The 17,124-nt window shown below is 42.0% G+C and overlaps 1 protein-coding gene across 8 annotated transcripts in view; it reads right to left on the reverse strand.

Annotated features, from left to right (window-relative positions):
- LOC310701096 (contactin-4) overlaps nt 1–15,886 on the reverse strand; it is a 497,831-nt gene extending 481,945 nt beyond the window's left edge. For 3 of the 8 annotated variants that reach the window (XM_083491357.1, XM_083491358.1, XM_083491356.1), the window contains exon 1: nt 15,019–15,885. The gene's annotated coding sequence lies outside the window, so the exon portion shown is untranslated. Of the gene's footprint in view, nt 1–13,807; nt 13,826–14,692; nt 14,712–15,018 lie in introns of those variants that run through there. The other 5 variants (XM_083491346.1, XM_083491348.1, XM_083491349.1 and 2 more) reach the window with 5 other exon arrangements.
- Nucleotides 15,887–17,124: the final 1,238 nt, after the last annotated feature.

The raw sequence follows: 17,124 nt of genomic DNA on the forward strand, positions 1-17,124 counted from the left end.
AACACTACACAACACTCACACATTAAACTGACAAAACAAAACAAAAACAATTTTAAACACATTAAACAATTTCAATATCTTATCTTTCATTCACTTATTTCAACGACCTCCTCACACCTCCCTTTTTGTATTCCACTTCTATTAATTGTTTCAGCAATTCCTTTCCATCTTCCTCTGTTTTCTATCCTATAATTATCTTAACACATTCTAACCATATTTTTTCCTTTAATATTCTATTAATCTATTTATACTTAATTCCTTATAACATTTCTACTAAAGCCATATAACTTCATTCCAACATTCTTCTAGCATTCATTAATTTTACAGTATTTCTATAAATAGTCTTTAAACTTTTTCCAGTCTTCTTCCACCGACTCTTCTCCCTGGTCTCGGATTTCTGTCAGTCATTTCCGCCAATTCCATGTAGTCCATCAACTTCATCTGCCATTCTTCCCTGGTGGGTAAATCTTGTGTCTTCCAATACTTCATGATGAGTATTCTTGCTGCTATTGTTGCATACGTAAAAAAAGTTCTATCCTTTTTTAACACCAATTGCCCGACCATGCCCAGGAGAAAGGCCTCTGGTTTCTTCAAAAGGGTATATTTAAATACCTTTTTCATTTCGTTATAAATCATCTACTAGAGTGTCCTAATCCTTGGGCATGTCCACCAAAGGTGAACTCTAATCCTCAGATTCGTCTGTTTTTCTTTAAGTTCAATCATAGCAAGCGTCAATTTATGTTCATCAAATTGCCTCTGTAGGGCTGGGACTCTCTTTCTCTTTCTCTCCAGTTGTGTTACTTTATTAATCTATTATTCTATCCTACTCACTGGGTTAGACCTAAAGGAAGGATACACTGCAGTAAGACAGTCTTGAGGTGACCAGTGCCAAGATCACAGTGGCCAAGCTATCTTGGTTCAGGAATAGCCACACCTGTATTACCAACCAAAGCTGGTAAAAGGTACTCCTAGCTACTGAGGCCACATGTGCCTCAAGTGACGAAGACAGAACCAGGAGCACCCCAAACCTATGTCTGAAGGTATTAAACAGATGAAAGCAGCAGAAAAGAATACCAGTACCATTTAACTGCAAAAATATGTGTTTTTCATGTCTTAAAATCGTGGAGTAAAATACTTTTGTTTACTACCTAACATGGATGTGAAAACCAAGCTTTGCATTAGAGCAACAATTAGGAATCAATATCTCCATTAACAGCATTTTCAGTGCCTAAGTCATCTGATAGTTAAAGAAAACAATCAGCATACTACAGACAACTATGCAGAAGAATCCTGCCAAACTAAATTACATGGCAAAATGTTGTCTGAAGGAGTCTAAATTACCAGAAAAATAAATCATGGCAGTAAAGGAAGGAAACCAGGGAGACTTTACAATCATCTTTCCATTGCTAGCAAGATTACCCATTGTCATACAACTGAAAATTAGTTTGACCTTTGCAGGATTCCAGGCCTGCGTTTTGTTTTTCCACTTGACTTGAGAATACAATGAAGTCAGTTTAAGCACATTGCTCCTCATTCTCAGATGTATCTGGCTACTCGTTTTTCACCTTACATCTGCAATTACTAGTGACATATCAAATATTAAGCTCACCTCACCAATTCTTTTATCAAAAGTAGTATGTTTCCGGAATTTTATATGAAATGTGCTTGGCTGTATTTTTCCTTCCTGGTACCTGTGTGTTCAAACTGCAAGATACTATATTCTTCTTCTGTAAATAAATCTTTGGCACTCTGTGTTAACCATGACACCAACTTTGTTATTCCTCTGAGTTTAAAAATGAAGAGGGTGCATTAATTTTCAGATACATGTGAATAAAATATGAACAGAGAACATTCACTTATTAAAATGCTGCACAATGGAAGCAGAGGGTCTCAGCAGTCAAACCGTTCTCAGATGAATGAGCTCTGGGTAGTGCCACACATTTTACCTGGTATTAGTGCAGCTTTTTGAAGTACAGGAAAACCAAATCCATGGTTAGCTGAGAAAGCAGAGTTAGAGGTTATCTGATCCACTTCAAGGCAGGGGAGATATTTAAGAGAGGGGAGCAGGAACAAAGAATCATCAGTCAATCAGAAGGAAAAAAACTAAGGTATGGAGGAATCAAACAGGTAATGTGCAAACAAACTGTCCTAGGCACAGGCAATAGAATGGGCATCTGTTTGCAATTCAGGAGCTTAGTGGCTTGCTGGACAGAGCTTGTATCAGGTAACCCTGCAGCTGGTGTTGAGGAACACCGAAAGCAGAAGCAACAACAAAAATTCCCAGTCATCTCTGGAAGATCTATTTTTTTCATACTTATCTTCTTGATTTGAGTATTATCTCATAAGCTTTAAAACATCAGTCTTTATCAAGCTGAGCAGACACATTAAGAAAAGACATCTGGCTGAGATTATATTTTAGGAAATACCCAAGTTTCCGATAAATGCTTACCGTTGCCTTTCCTTACTCCATAACCAAAATGTACTCTGACTTAATGTTCTCACCACAAGACTGGATTGAAAAATTAGCAGCATCTGACAACACCCAACATGCGAATACGGAGCAAAGCCAAAAATTGAAATACTGGCAATTATGTGAGTAAACAAAGACTTGCTTTAAAAAAACCCATTTCTGCAAGCAATGTCTTCATCATGGCCACATTTTGAAAGCACCAGAGCAATAGGTATCACGGGAACCTTGGCTTCATCAAGAACTGGCATGATTTGGCTGTTCCAAACAGAAGAGGAGAAAGCAGAAGTAGCAGAAGATGGGAGAACAGAAAGCGGGCACCTAGGGAACTCTAGATGATAGAGGAAGGAAGCAGCACTGCCAGCTCTCCCCCCTGCCCTTCCTGCAGAGTGAACAGTCTTAGGGGTGAGGGAGAGAGACCTTGACCAGCCAGTGAGGGCCTGGACAGGAAGTGACAGTGCCAGAGCTGGAGGCAAAGGGGCAGAAGACAACCTTGTCACCAAGATCCCATTGCCACCTTCATAGGTGGGATCAGAGGCATCCACCCCAACAGAGCATATGTGTGCAGCAGGCTCAAAGAGCAAGAGAGTCCTATAACTGAACCTATAAGTTGTCATCTTTAAAAGCTTGGCAAAAGGGACACCTTCATCACTTCTGAACCTCCTGCCTTGCTCATATACCTTGAAGTCTTGCATTCTGGACCTTGTGTTTGCTGCTCAGCCTGGACGGCTATTTGCCTGAAGAAAGACCTCTTCCTTATTTGCAAGAGTCATTGTGTTTTGAGATGGAAGCCTGACATAGACCCTATTGACAGTGAAATCCTTTATCCTTCCTCAGAAACGCCGTGGTGCATCTGCAGCAGCACAACACACCTTCATCTGGCCCAGCTGCAACAAAACATGTCTGTCCCATACCTTTAGATAACATTTTAAAGGTTACAATTTTTTAGGAGAGAAAAGGGAAATCATAACACCTACTCATTGGCTCACTCATTCATTGCTAATTTGGTCAAGTGTCCTTATTCCCAAGAGTCACATAAAGAACAACATACATTGCTAATACTTCACTGTTGGGTAATCCTGCTTCTCAATCCACACGAGACTGTGCAAGCTTTAGTTTACACAGCCACAGACCCTAGTAGCAACCAATTTAAACATCAAAATCATATCGGATCTAGGAAATCATGGCTCTACTCCACTCTATACAACATCTGAAATCATTTTCATCTCTGGAGGTCACAGCTCAAGTGCATGTTGGCAGTTAATATTTGTCTTTATCCCTCAGGTGGCGCAACGGGTCAGTGCACCTAGCTGCTAACCAGAAGGTTGATGGTTCGAGCCCACACAGGGATGACTGTGGGCAGGATTCCTGCATTACAGGGGTTGGACTAGATGACCCTCAGGGTCCCTTCCAACTCTACAATTCTATGAAGACAGGAAGAGCTGAGGAGAACAGCAAGGAATGTGGTAAGACTTACAGTATGTCTGTTAACATGTTAACAAGTGACATGTGTGCGACAACCTCCATTATATATCTAATCACAAATACTGGCTGCATTAATTTCAAATGAAAACCAAAGCTGAAACATTGTTTTTAGACAGAACTTGAATAACTACATCTAGCTGAATATAAAACAGAATAAAGTTTTCCCGGATGGTAAAGGATAGCTATATAATGAAAATAACCATTCAAATATGCTAAAAATAATGGAAAATGTTGCAATTCAAAGTGACCTGCATTTTCAAATTACCAATCTGCTGCATCTATTTAAAAAACTAATTTGTATGCATACCTCAAGCCCTGGTTTGAAATCCTGCTTAAAATGCCTTCCTACAATCTGCTAAGAGTGATTCTTACTCCTTTACTTGCACACATGTTCAGCAGAGGGCATTCTGTAGCTGTGCAGTTAAATGATACCCACACAAGAGATCACTCCTATTAAAATCTGATGCATTTAACCCTTCTTTTTTTAAAAAAATGTGTGTTCTTCTGTTAACTACTAAACAAGTACTTTTTCCCCATGAGCTAGCAGCTGACTCATGTTCAAAAATGTACTTGAGAAGCTGAGAGAGTAAAACAGCAACTGAACTCTGCCATTTTTATTTTTATTTTTTAAAAAACAAGCTTTTACCAATAAAGCATCAGTCAGCAACAGAAGTTGGTGGCACTATCTGCTGAAATCTGCTCAACAGTCACCAAAAATGGAAAGCAGAGTCCTGAGGAAATAAAGACGTAACAACTTAGAGCTTCTCAACTCTGCTGGAGCCATTAAGCATCAACTGCAGTTAAACCTAGACTACAGCTAAACGTAAAAGGAAGAAAGCTGGCATATCATTTTAAGGTATGAAAGCTTAAGTGCATATTTAGCGAAGTAGTATAGAATAAACTGAAGGTGGAGGTCAAAGGAGAAAAGCCTTAAAATGCAGATTTAGTCAAGCTTAAGATGGGTCAGGTTATGTTTCCACAAAGAAGCTCATGTGGCTGTTAAATATTTCTACTTGGGATCCTGCTCACACCTGCCAAGTTGTTCATTCAATAACATCTGCCTGATTTGTGTTTGCAAACTATCCACATCCAAGCACTTTGAACACAGCTGCCTTGTACTATTTCAGCCTTCTAAATAAATAAACTCATAGAAGTTATTAGCCTGCTCTGGTACAAGTAAAGACCTTGGTCAGGATGGCTACAGAGGTGGTCTAAGGCAATGGAACCAGAGAGTTAAGGGAAGGGGAGAATTTAAATCCTGCAGAGCTATGGGTTTACGAGTTTGGTAATTTTCAGGGAGTGGGTGGGTGTTCTCTAGTTGTACCAAACTTGCAGAGATTATATGTGCTGCTTAATTTTCAGAACAGACTGAGGGCTATGCCCTCTGTGTTGTTAATCTTTCTCCTTAATTCTGTGATAGTAGCAGGCAGCACTTGCTTGGAAGAAAGAGGGCAGCACTCTGCACGGTCAGATGCTCCTTGCAGGCTAGTAGAATGTTTATTATTACTTTCCTATCAAGCCTGGACATAACTTGTGGACCCCCAGGAAAAGATATTATGAAACAGCGGTATCCATGCCACATCACTATGATACAATGTTTTAAGCAGCTGACTCAATAATCTAATTATGACTGTGGTAGTAAAGCTACAACTAAAGTAAAGTAAAGGTACCCCTGCCCATACAGGCCAGTCTTGACAGACTCTAGGGTTGTGCACTCATCTCACTCTAGAGGCCGGGAGCCAGCGCTGTCCGCAGACACTTCCGGGTCACGTGGCCAGCGTGACGAAGCTACTCTGGCGAGCCAGAGCCGCACATGGAAACGCCGTTTACCTTCCCGCTAGTAAGTGGTCCCTATTTATCTACTTGCACCCGGGGGTGCTTTCGAACTGCTAGGTTGGCAGGCGCTGGGACCGAGCAACAGGAGTGCACCCCACCACGGGGATTCGAACCGCCGACCATGCGATCAGCAAGTCCTAGGCGCTGAGGTTTAACCCACAGCGCCACCCACGTCCCCCCCAAAAAGGGGGGGGAAGCTACAATTAGGCTGTATAATTTTCTGACTGAAGCAGGGGGCTCTCAAAGGATAAGGACAAGTACCAGTGGAAGCAGCAGAGGAAGAGAAAGCCTAGATCTAATTTTAGAAACTACCATCAATCCTGTTATGTTTATTCATTTTGGAATCCCTCAAGAATGATTTAGTAAACCTTGAGAGATGGTTGTTGTGGCTTTACCATACCATCAATTCTAAAACGACACACTTTTCAGGTTGTGTACAAATGTATGGTGTCAACAGCTGATAGACTGGATATTAAGAATAAACCACAAAGACTTTAAAGGGTTTTTATAAATGGCAGCACAGTTTTAGGAGTACAGGTATTAGATTATTATAGATTCTAATGTCAACAGAACAATGCAGATGACAGTATACAATTTTGTTTTGCTGTTTTAAAAAATGGTTTGTGCTTATCTACAAACCTAATGAGCTTTCTATAACACTGGCTGAAAAATAAATACACGTGCCTAGCTTTGACCAACTGCAAGCTACCTGATCAACCTTACACATGACCATGTGAAAATGAATTGTCATTCTAGGCAATTGTCATTCTCATATGCAGCCACTGTATATTGTGGGGCCTTTCAGTAATTAGTATGGGTTGAAAAACAAATAATATTGACGTATAAATGCCTCAAAATTCGAAATTTGACATGAGACAAACTCATATGAATGTTGTCTTCCATTTTTTCCTATCTTGGCAATCAAGTATTACTTTGATTCAACCATGTTTTAGTCAGAGTAACCCTAATTTGTTCATTAACTTTAACAAGTAAAAATCTATTTTCTTTAATGCCTTAGAGGAAGCAGCAAGTAGTGTCAAACCTGCTAATGATACAAAAAACTGAAATTACAAACACTATAGTGGGGAGAACTAAAATTAAAAGTTTCTTACTTAGATTGGAATACCAGTTGCAAAACTAGTTTCAAAACCATAGAACATAAAATCAAAGTAATGAAAAACAAGTGACTCGGGAGAAGATAATAATCACTCAATTCTGTGCAGGTGAAATACTGCACCCTGAAATAATGCATTTAGTTCTTACCATTTCAGGAAAAGTAGAGCAGAACTATAGAAGAGTCAAAGAGAAGAGCCATGCAAACTGGCTGTGCTTGTTTCATTTACAGCAAAAGTATGCAGGCAACAAGCAATTAATATATGGTGAATTAGACTTAATAGTTAAGAATAACAGAGTTAATAATCAAATCAATGAATTACCAGTGGTAAAGTATTTATGTCCATAATTGTATTTATCACTACAAATAACATCAAGAATGCCCAAAGTAAAACTCCTGGCAATTAGCTTAAATTACAGTCAAAATTTGACATTGGTGTATTTCATATACTTCCTGTTGCTTGCACTTAAGCATACAGAGATGTGCCTAACAATCCATACACCAGCGAGACTAGGGCTGCAATCCTTACACACCCATCGTTCAGCCCGGACACTGAGATCCAGCGCCGAGGGCCTTCTGGCGGTTCCCTCATTGTGAGAAGTGAGGCTACAGGGAACCAGACAGAGGGCCTTCTCGGTAGTGGCGCCCGCCCTGTGGAACGCCCTCCCATCAGATGTCAAAGAGATAAATAATTACCTGACATTCAGAAGACATCTTAAGGCAGCCCTGTTCAGGGAAGTTTTTAATATGTAATGCTGTACTGTTTTTAACACTGATTGGGAGCCGCCCAGAGTGGCTGGGGAAACTCAGCCAGATGGGCGGGGTATAAATAATAAATTATTATTATTATTATTATTATTATTATTATTATTATTATTATTATTACTTAACAAAAACTAAGCCCCACTGAACACAGCAAGGCAAATTTCCAAGTAAGCATGCATAGATTGTGCCATATGGCTGTTCTGCATATTCTGCTTACTCTGCTACAACTGTATTATTTTTCATAAGACTCCTCTAGAGTAAATATGATGTTTATCATGTTTTATATTTACCAGTGGTACTTAAGACAGATACTGCCAGGGCAATTTATTGCATAAAAATAGAATGCAAGATACCACAAACAACAAGGATTCCTATAAATAACACCAAATAGACTCTTAATGTGCAAATTGCAGCTACTCACAGTGTTGCAGGGAAAAAAGTATCTTCTGAAAAACAGTGCAGAGATTATTTATTCACTAAAACATAGAACGGGATGCTATGACATTTTCTCAGCAAAAATGTAATCTCAAGTATGATTGCCAGGTTAACCCCTGAGAGAGCTCAGAATGTGACTTTTCTTATGTAGTGCAAAACTAATGGAGAAGGATATACTCTGTAAAGTATCAAATATGAATGGAACTGCAAGTATCTGTGCTGTAGAAGCAACATGGTAAACAGCAGACCAATAAAATCTCCCTCACAACATGCACACAAACTGTAAAGGGATACTTTTTGGTAAATAGACAAACAAACACACACACACACACACGGAGGGGGCAAACCCTGCTATGTCCCACATGCAACCCCCATAAGCTAACATTAAAACCATTAAGCATGCGTGAGAAATGTATACGTACACAGGTATCTCTGAAGCAGATATTGTGATTGGTCTTGCTGAAACAAACTATGGTTAATAAGCCAAGAACAAATCTTGCCACAGCAAGCTGTTGTTTCTTTGCAGCAAAAAGCCCTCCGCAATCTGCAGTTTATCATTTGGGGCCCATGGGCACATTTGTAAAAAGAAAAAGGTGTTGTGGGCATACACACACTCACACGCTGTAAACTATTTTACTGGGCGCAACAGAATACTCTATTTCAAGACTAATTTTGGCAGGAGGAAGAGTGCCATAGAAGGCACACTGCAGTTGCCAAAGAAAGCCTCTGTGAGTGGGTGTGCACCTGCCACATTGGTGACCCATGAGCTAGAGTAGGTCAGCTTAACTTCAGTATGACCAACAACCCCATCCCAGTTAAGTGGTGTCAGAAACAAAAACTTAATGTGAGTGTTGTGGAGACGGTCTTGCTAGAGAAGCTGCCTATACCCAACTTACTCCTACTTTCTCCTTCCAAGCACCAGGCCCCTGACTGTCAGAAGAGGCTTTTTGGGGAACACAGAGAGATGCAATGGGGAGAAGGTAGGTAAGCACAGTTTTATAAATGCAAAAATTCTGGATCCAGATCTGTATCTTAATTGTAAACGTAGCATTATTGACCAAGAGAGCTAATGAGACTTGGGCTAAAAAAGATAAATGAATAAAAGCAAAAACCTTGTATTTTAGGCATGTGATCTTACATATTTATTAGCTTCAACAGCGGAGCACGCAAGACACAAAATCTACACTCTTCTCTATTCAGCTAGGAGGGTAGGTGCACAGAGATACACATGGACTGACATCACCCAATGGACATTTGTTGGAAGCAGGCTCCAAATGTAGAACAGGAAAGAGGCATGTGCCAAGCTGTTTGTGAACATGTGGCTGGCGAGTTACCAATTGCAGTTATTTTCTCCAACAAGGACAAGGCATGTACTTCAGCCATGCTTTCTTCTGTTTCATAGGTACAAAAGGTATGCATTACAATTCCTGCTTTCAGCCAGAAGGCTAGACTCAACCAGAACAGTTATGACAAAAGGAGTAATTACATAAGCATAACCAAAGGGGATGTAGCAAGGGATATTCTTAACACTTTTGGAAAATGTTCTTAGCAAGAAGTGGGAAGAGGAAAACACAAGGGGTGGTTGCATGGCAAGACTTCTTGCTACACACTACTAGTTAATTCACCTGAGCAACTGTGGAACTCAAGCAACAGTTTTGGGGATACATGCAATTTTAACTCTGGTGTATGGGATTAATGGAGAATGAATGAATCCACACATAAAAATGCACTCAGGATAGCCACCCCACATCTGATTAATATGGTATCTTTTACTGCCTTGTGGCAATTATTGGCTATAGAAATGGCATGTGTAGCAACACTGCTCCCATGAAACATATCTGAATAGACCCACATACACACACAAGTAACTAAGGAGGGTGATACATGTAAATAAAGTTAAGTAAGTGCATAAACAAAATGTGTACACCAGCAATAAATGAGAGTCAGTGCAGTATGCCAGATTTATACCACTGTATTTAGTTCTGTGAAATGTGGGTCTGAATCATTACCCTGCCATGGCCCTGAGCAAATTATTTTCTCGGTCACAGTTCCACAGTCATAAAATGGGAATATTGTACATACTTCCAAGGATTATGTTAGGGCAAAGAGAATGAAAAACTGTAAAGCATGTTGCATATTAGAAGTGTGATATGACTACTAAACAGTATAAGTAATTATTGTATTATGCAGAAGGGTGTGCACCTCTAGCACTAATGTACCTTTATCCTTCCATTTCTCCAATCCTGTACAATATAATGTGTTTATACTCACTGGAAACAGATATAAATTATAGGGCCCATATAAGAATCAAGCTCTAGCTGCATTTAGTAGTGGCATCATCCTTAACCATCATAGAACAGTTTAAGCCCACAGGATAATAAACACAGTGAAATTGAGGCGAATGCAGCACATGAGAAGTGATGAAATTAGAGGGGCTATTGTAAAGTCCTCAAATTCATTTATATCCAATTGATATTAAGGATGCTGGCTAACAATTTCCTGCAGAAAAAGCTTGTGTACTGCAGTCATATTATTTTAGGATAAAACCCAGGGATAACACTAAAATGCTGATAAGCTCACATTACTAAAAAGTAATAATTCTGAATTGAAATCTGAATTTTTAAATTTGAACTTGAAATCATAGATTGATCCATCCTTTAGAATGAATTGATTTTGCTACACTTCTGTGCTTATCTTCAACTTAGACGACCTCATTCTTTCTGTCTTCCAGAAATAAAATTTAAAAGACTGATATCTTATCAAGAAGCAGACATAGTGCTTCTACCAGTTGGGGGAGGGGAACACTGCTCAGTATTCCTGCCCAAGGGCCAAAGAGCCTTGCTCAATTTGTCCACAGGCCTGAAAAGGTTAAAGAGCACTAGCAAGCACTTCTTCCGACTATTTTAAGCTACCAGCAATGCATTATTTCCCAACATCAGTCAAGCTAGAAAGTAATTTTGTCCACATTGCAAATGTTATACTGGATAGCTTCCTATGAATTCCGTGCTTAGGCCATGGCAAAGTCAATGAGAGTCTTTTAATTGGCTAAGCATCAGGTCTTCCATTATACTATAAAATGCTTAGAGTACAGGTAGAATATTAGCATACACTCAGACAGACGCCACATGCTGCAAGAGAACAAAATCATTGTCTATTAAAGAGAAAGGGATTCCCGGAGGCTTCTGGTAGGGCTCTGTAGAAGCAGAATGTTGAACTAGATGGATCTTTGGTCTGATGTACTAGAGCTCTTTTTATGATCCGAAGTAGTTCTGTAGAAGATATAAGACGTTATATTTAGGAATATCATGACAAGCTGTATGGCCGAGCTTGAAAGCTTACAATGAGAAGGCAAAGGGTTATACATAAGGAGACATACATTTCCTGCAGTGCCATATATATGAGATTATGGGAAAACATGGTGGTGGTGGAGAATCAACAGCTATTAGGATGCTAAGGGTATCTATGCCAATGAATATCCAGTTTAGATATTCCTGACAACTTTAACTGCAAAATGGAACCAAGTTTTCTAATCTATGATGTTAACACCTACAGAAAAGCATCTGAATATGGTTATAGTCAGAAACCAGATCAATGACCCAGTAAAGCTATTCATACCAGAAGTGAAAGATGCATCATGCAGAAATCTGACAGCACACAATTGACAGCACACTGTACTTGGCCTGTGTGTACCATGCAACTGACAACTATTTTATCAACTAAATTGTTTTAACAGCTTATAAATATGCCTTGCGATTTCACATTTTCAGTTTGCACGACGCAATTCCAACCACTGGTAAGGGAAACAGCACTTGTGGTTTGAGGAGGCACAGAAACAGTCTTGCTTATTTCCACAAGTGGCAGTAACTACCATTGCATTCCAATTTTAGACACTATACATGTGTGGCAAAGTACCACTGATTTCAATGGAACTTGCTTACAACGAACTGTTTGTCTACAGCAGTCATAATTATCACCTCGGCGTTATAACACTCATGTCAAACCTTGTTGACTGGGTGTGTGTCAACTTATTCTTTCCTTACCAGCTGTGGCTTACAGCCTATTTCAGTTATAGAAGTACCCTCAGATAAACCACAGCAGCTGCTGGGTTGTTGTTTTTTTTAAAAGAAAAACATGCAGTAGTGTTGCTCATGTGATCCCCTAATATTAGGAATGAATCCAGATGGTGGCATTCAACTACTGTCAAACAGAAATGGTTTTGTAACTTGGATCCACAAGGCAAGAGAGATACTATGGAAATACAGAACTTCAAGCAATGATTGCCCATAACTTAACACAGGCACAGGCAGAGATTCTAAACTGCGCAGTTCAGCCTATAAAGAGTGAGATGAAAACAAATGCCTCAAAATGCAGCAGAGCTGTTTCCAAACTACTTCCATCCCAACCCACTTAAAAATGTATGTCCACCTTCACCCCTGCTCAAAAGTTGGTCCCTGGAGAAGAAGCGGTAATTATTTCTAATTTAGTGTGTTCAGGGTCCCAAGCAATGAAATGTTTGTAGTTTTTGATTCACACTCAACCTAGCTCTTTCAACAGCATCATTTATTATTCTAAAAGTAATAATTTCATTAAGGTAGTACAGAAGTTTTAACACAAAATCTATAACAACCTTAAAAAACACAAAAACCAAAAATGATGTCTGGATTTATATAGATCATTTTAAACACATTTCAAAAAGTAGCTTAGTCAGGTGGGTGGGGGGGAGGGGAGAATAAATATAAATAAAATATATTTTCATTATTTTTGAATGATAGATCTCTAGGATTTTAGTATATCCTTCCCTACAGAGCACAAATAACCATAAACACAGTGACAGCTATCCTGCTTTCATTTACCTTAAATGAAAATCAGTATGTAAAATGCTAACTAGCCTCACTTGTTATGCAAGCAGCATCATTTCATTTGTAGTTTACTGAGCAAGTCATTTCTGTCTGGGTAAGTGACACAACATGCTGCATTATGTTGCTCGCAACACAGAAAGCTAACAACCACCCTTGGGAAGACAGAATTTGAAAACTGGAAAAAGGAACACTTGTTTGCATCCGGTAAAAGTTGTCCCAAGAATTTACACAAGATTAACCCAATAGTTGTACTCTACATGTGTGTACATGCACAAACAAACAAACAAACACACACACACACACACACACACACACACACCCCTGTATCACTTTTCTTATCCTTTTCCTAGGCATATTTCAACCTACATAAAGACCCAATCTTTTAATTTGCATAGTAAATAAAAGGAAGCTAGTTCCTTGTATTCGACACTGGAGGAGGGTGTGCAGTGGAAGAGCTGTTAACTTGCTGCTTGTAACACCCAGCTTCCCCTTCCTGCAAGACATCAGTTGCTTTTGTGTTTGCTTGTTTCTGCTTCCAAAGATATAATTGAACATCTCTGGACCAACACTGGAGTACTAATAGGAGCTCAGGCAAAACCTGACCAGGGTTTTATCATCCAAACGTCTGTTTATCCCAGGATCCACCACACCACTGCCCAGACTCTCTCCTTTTTGCTCATTCCATTTGTTAAAAGACAAGAACGAGGGGCTGATACATTATCGCCTGTTTGCCGTCTCTCTGCAAAGGTGACTGGAAAAGATAACTGCTATCTAGCAAAGTTAATCTCCGTATCTGTACTCCTCTGGGTAAACCCTGAGTGGGAACTGTGCGGAAGATAGACTCACATAGGAAGAAGGATCGAGTCTGATGCCCATCAGTACCCTGTCACACCATCACTACTTCTTTTCATGGGAGGAGGGGGGGAGTCGTAATTTTGCATACCATAGTTTTCCCCTCCCCATTCCATTTCAGTAGGAAAATCTATTTGGCAGCAGCCCTTCCCTACCAGAGCACTCTCGCTCCTTATGCAAACTCTGTTTGGGTGGCAATCTCAGCCACTCCACCTTCTTCCACACTCCAGTCCTGCATATTTTCTCAGAATCAGAGCATACACCGGTCCATCTACTTCAGTAATGAAAACACGGGCTGGCAGCTGCTCGCCCAAGGTTTCAGGCAGAGGTCTCTTTCCCTCCCTCCCTGCTCTACCTGGAGATGCCAGGGTTTGAACCTGGGACCTTCTGCATGCAAAGCTCTACCACTCTGAGCAAGTCCCACCGAGTTCAGCGGAGCTAATTTTACAGCCAGGTTCACAGAGCCCAGGTCTTGCAGCATCCGCTGTCTTACCCCAGAGCAGGGCGCGGACAGACGTGCAAGGCAATTACTCTGAAGTAAGCGCGCGGGAAGTTTTTTTGTTTGTTTGTTTTTTGAGCGGAGGCAAATCACGGGCCGCTACGCTCTGCACGACGGGGCTTCAAAGCAAACCGACCACGCAGCCGAAGTGCTGCAGGCGAAACTGCAAAACCCAGCAGACAGTTTGGCAAAACACCAGCCTCCACAGCTCGAAGGAGAACTAGAAGCGCCCGGGTCCTCGCGCCGTGACCAATAAAACTTGTTGACTCGGGGAGTGTGGGGGAGAGTGTCGCCCAAATCCGAGGGCCAAAATTGTGCATGCCAAGAGAAGCCCGGAGCCCACCCACCCACGTCCCGCGAGAATAAGGCTGAATCCATGCCCGAGCTAAGAGAAAAAGAGCTGGAGGCAGAGGCTGTGCACGAGAGGGGAAAGGACAGCCTGGGTGGGATTGATGGTGGTGCAGACGCTGCCTTGAATTGTTTCTCTTTCTCCACATACCCAAACGAACCCCCTCCTTTTTTTTGGGTGGAAGCACCTGCTCTTTCCCTTCAAAGGCAGCAGCGACCCACCCCTGTGAAGCGAGAGAGAGAGAAAGGCACCTTTTCCCGCTCTTTCCCCCACACTCGCCCGCGCGCCCCCTCCTCCTTCCCCTCACAACAAACACGGCGCTGCACTCCGGGACGCGCAGCCCAACCCGAGCCTTACCTTGACGCGGGAAGCTGCCAAGAGGCTCCTCCGAGCGGCTGCGGGCAGAGCTCCCAGGCTGGCGAAGGAAGCAAGCAAGACAAGCCGCTGCCGCCGCTGGTGGTAGCGGCGCGCTGAGGCGGCTCTTCTCTCTCTCTCCCTTCCGCGCTTTATTATTATATTCTTACGCTCGCGCCCGGAAAGTCCTGCTTTCCCGCTGCGGGGCGCGAAGCCTCGAGGGCTGCTGAGGAGCCGGAATGCCGGACGGAGGCGAATTTGGGAGCGCTGTGGCGGCGGCGGCGCTGCTGGTGTTGGCGGTCGCCGAGAGCCAACCCCACCCTCCTCCTCCTCCCCAAATCTACTCCTCGGCTGCCGGTGGGGCGGCGAGGGTGAGGGAGAGGCAGATTAAAAGAACGGCGAGGAAGAACACGGCGTCTGCCAACTATCCGAGCCGCTTCAGTGTTAGCTCCGCCTCCCCCACCTTCTCCTTCTTTTTCTCCTCTCCCCTTTTCTTCACCCGGTTCCGTTCTTCTTTCCCTCCTTCTCTTGCCCTGCAGTAGAGATTGGGCGAAGGGAGAAAGAGCCGCACAGGTTCTTTTTAGCTAGGAGGGATTCTGAGGGGCGTGGCTAAAGGAGGGGAAAATGTGTGCGGGCACGTGCGCATCCCGGCTGCAAAAGCAACCCATAGATCTCACTAGACCTTTGGAGGGGAAGAGAAGCCTCTGTCGCTGCCGCCGCCGCCGCGCAGCAAGAGTATCATTGATTTTCATGGAGCGGGAATGGATTGCATACACATGCACGCGGGCGAGCTGGCGAGCCTGGATGCATCAACCCGCAAGCGCCATCTCCGGATGAGCACCAGCAGTCAACACCACCGCTGCTTGCTGACTTGGGAGGTTTGGGACCCACTCTATCTAGGCCATGTTCAGAGTTGTTGTTGCAAACGGAATCCCTGATCCGGACCTTGTGCAGAGCGGAAATGAATTAGCTCTCCACCCGGAGAACGGACTTCGAAGCTTTAGACTGCAGAACAGTCTTAAAAGAGTTGCAAATAAAAGTTGCAAAATACAAAATAGCACATTGCTCTAAAGCAATGCAGTGCCGCCTTCTTTTTGGTCCTTAATAAATGTCAGTAGATTTACTCTCTCTGATCCAAGAGAGACATCCTGTGCAAGCATCTTGCTTCTCCAGGATAGCCCAGCTTCATTTCTACTGCTGCTGGCTCCAAAGACTGAGGAAGATGCTGAGTTCTCAGGTTTTATGTCCTGTTGAGAGAGCTCTCAGCTTGTTTCCAGGATGAGTCACCAATCAGCCTTAAACACCCTCCTTGTGGCATATACCTAGAGTTTAACCTCCTGTCTAATGCAAACTCCTCTTTGCAAATGCAAACCCTTTCATAAGTCTTCTTTACATCAATTCATCCAGACACTACATTTTATGCATATTAAACATATATCTTTAATAGGCCAGGGTCAGGGAACCTATGGTCTTCTGTATATGTTGCTAGACACCCAATGTATGGCCCAGCCTATGTGACCCTAGGATCAGGAAATACGGGTTGTAGTCCAATTTATGGAGGGTCAACCTTTCCCCATATCAGCAAAATGATGTTGGACTCTGATGGATAGCTCAGTTGGCTAGAGTGTGGTGCTGATAACACCAAGGTTGCAGGTTCAGTCCCCATAAGGGACATCTGCATATTCCTGCGTTGCAGGGAATAGGACTTGATGATCCCCAGGGCCCCTTCCAACTCTATGATTTCTATCAGCCTCAGAAGACATGGCCACTGGTGAGGGACAATGGCAATTGCAACCCAGTGACATCTGGAGGAAAAATGGAGCTGCAGTTGGTGTGAAACTGGTTTGGGAAACTGCCTCAAACAGTAGTATTTCACAATAAAGTGCAACATACATACACAGTTTGGGTAATGTATATAATAATAATAATAATAATAATAATAATAATAATAATAATAGAAATGAATTAGAATAAAAAATCAATATGACTAACACACTGCACCTGCCTTTTTGAATGAAGCTTGCAGACCACAGTTTGGACCTTGGACCACTGTTGGATAACCCCTGTTCTAGTAGCTCTACCAATCCCTGCTCTACCAAGAGGGAGAGA

This window comes from Podarcis liolepis, assembly GCF_965112155.1.
Source record: "Podarcis liolepis genome assembly, chromosome: 2".
NCBI classification, from domain to species: Eukaryota; Metazoa; Chordata; class Lepidosauria; order Squamata; family Lacertidae; genus Podarcis; species Podarcis liolepis.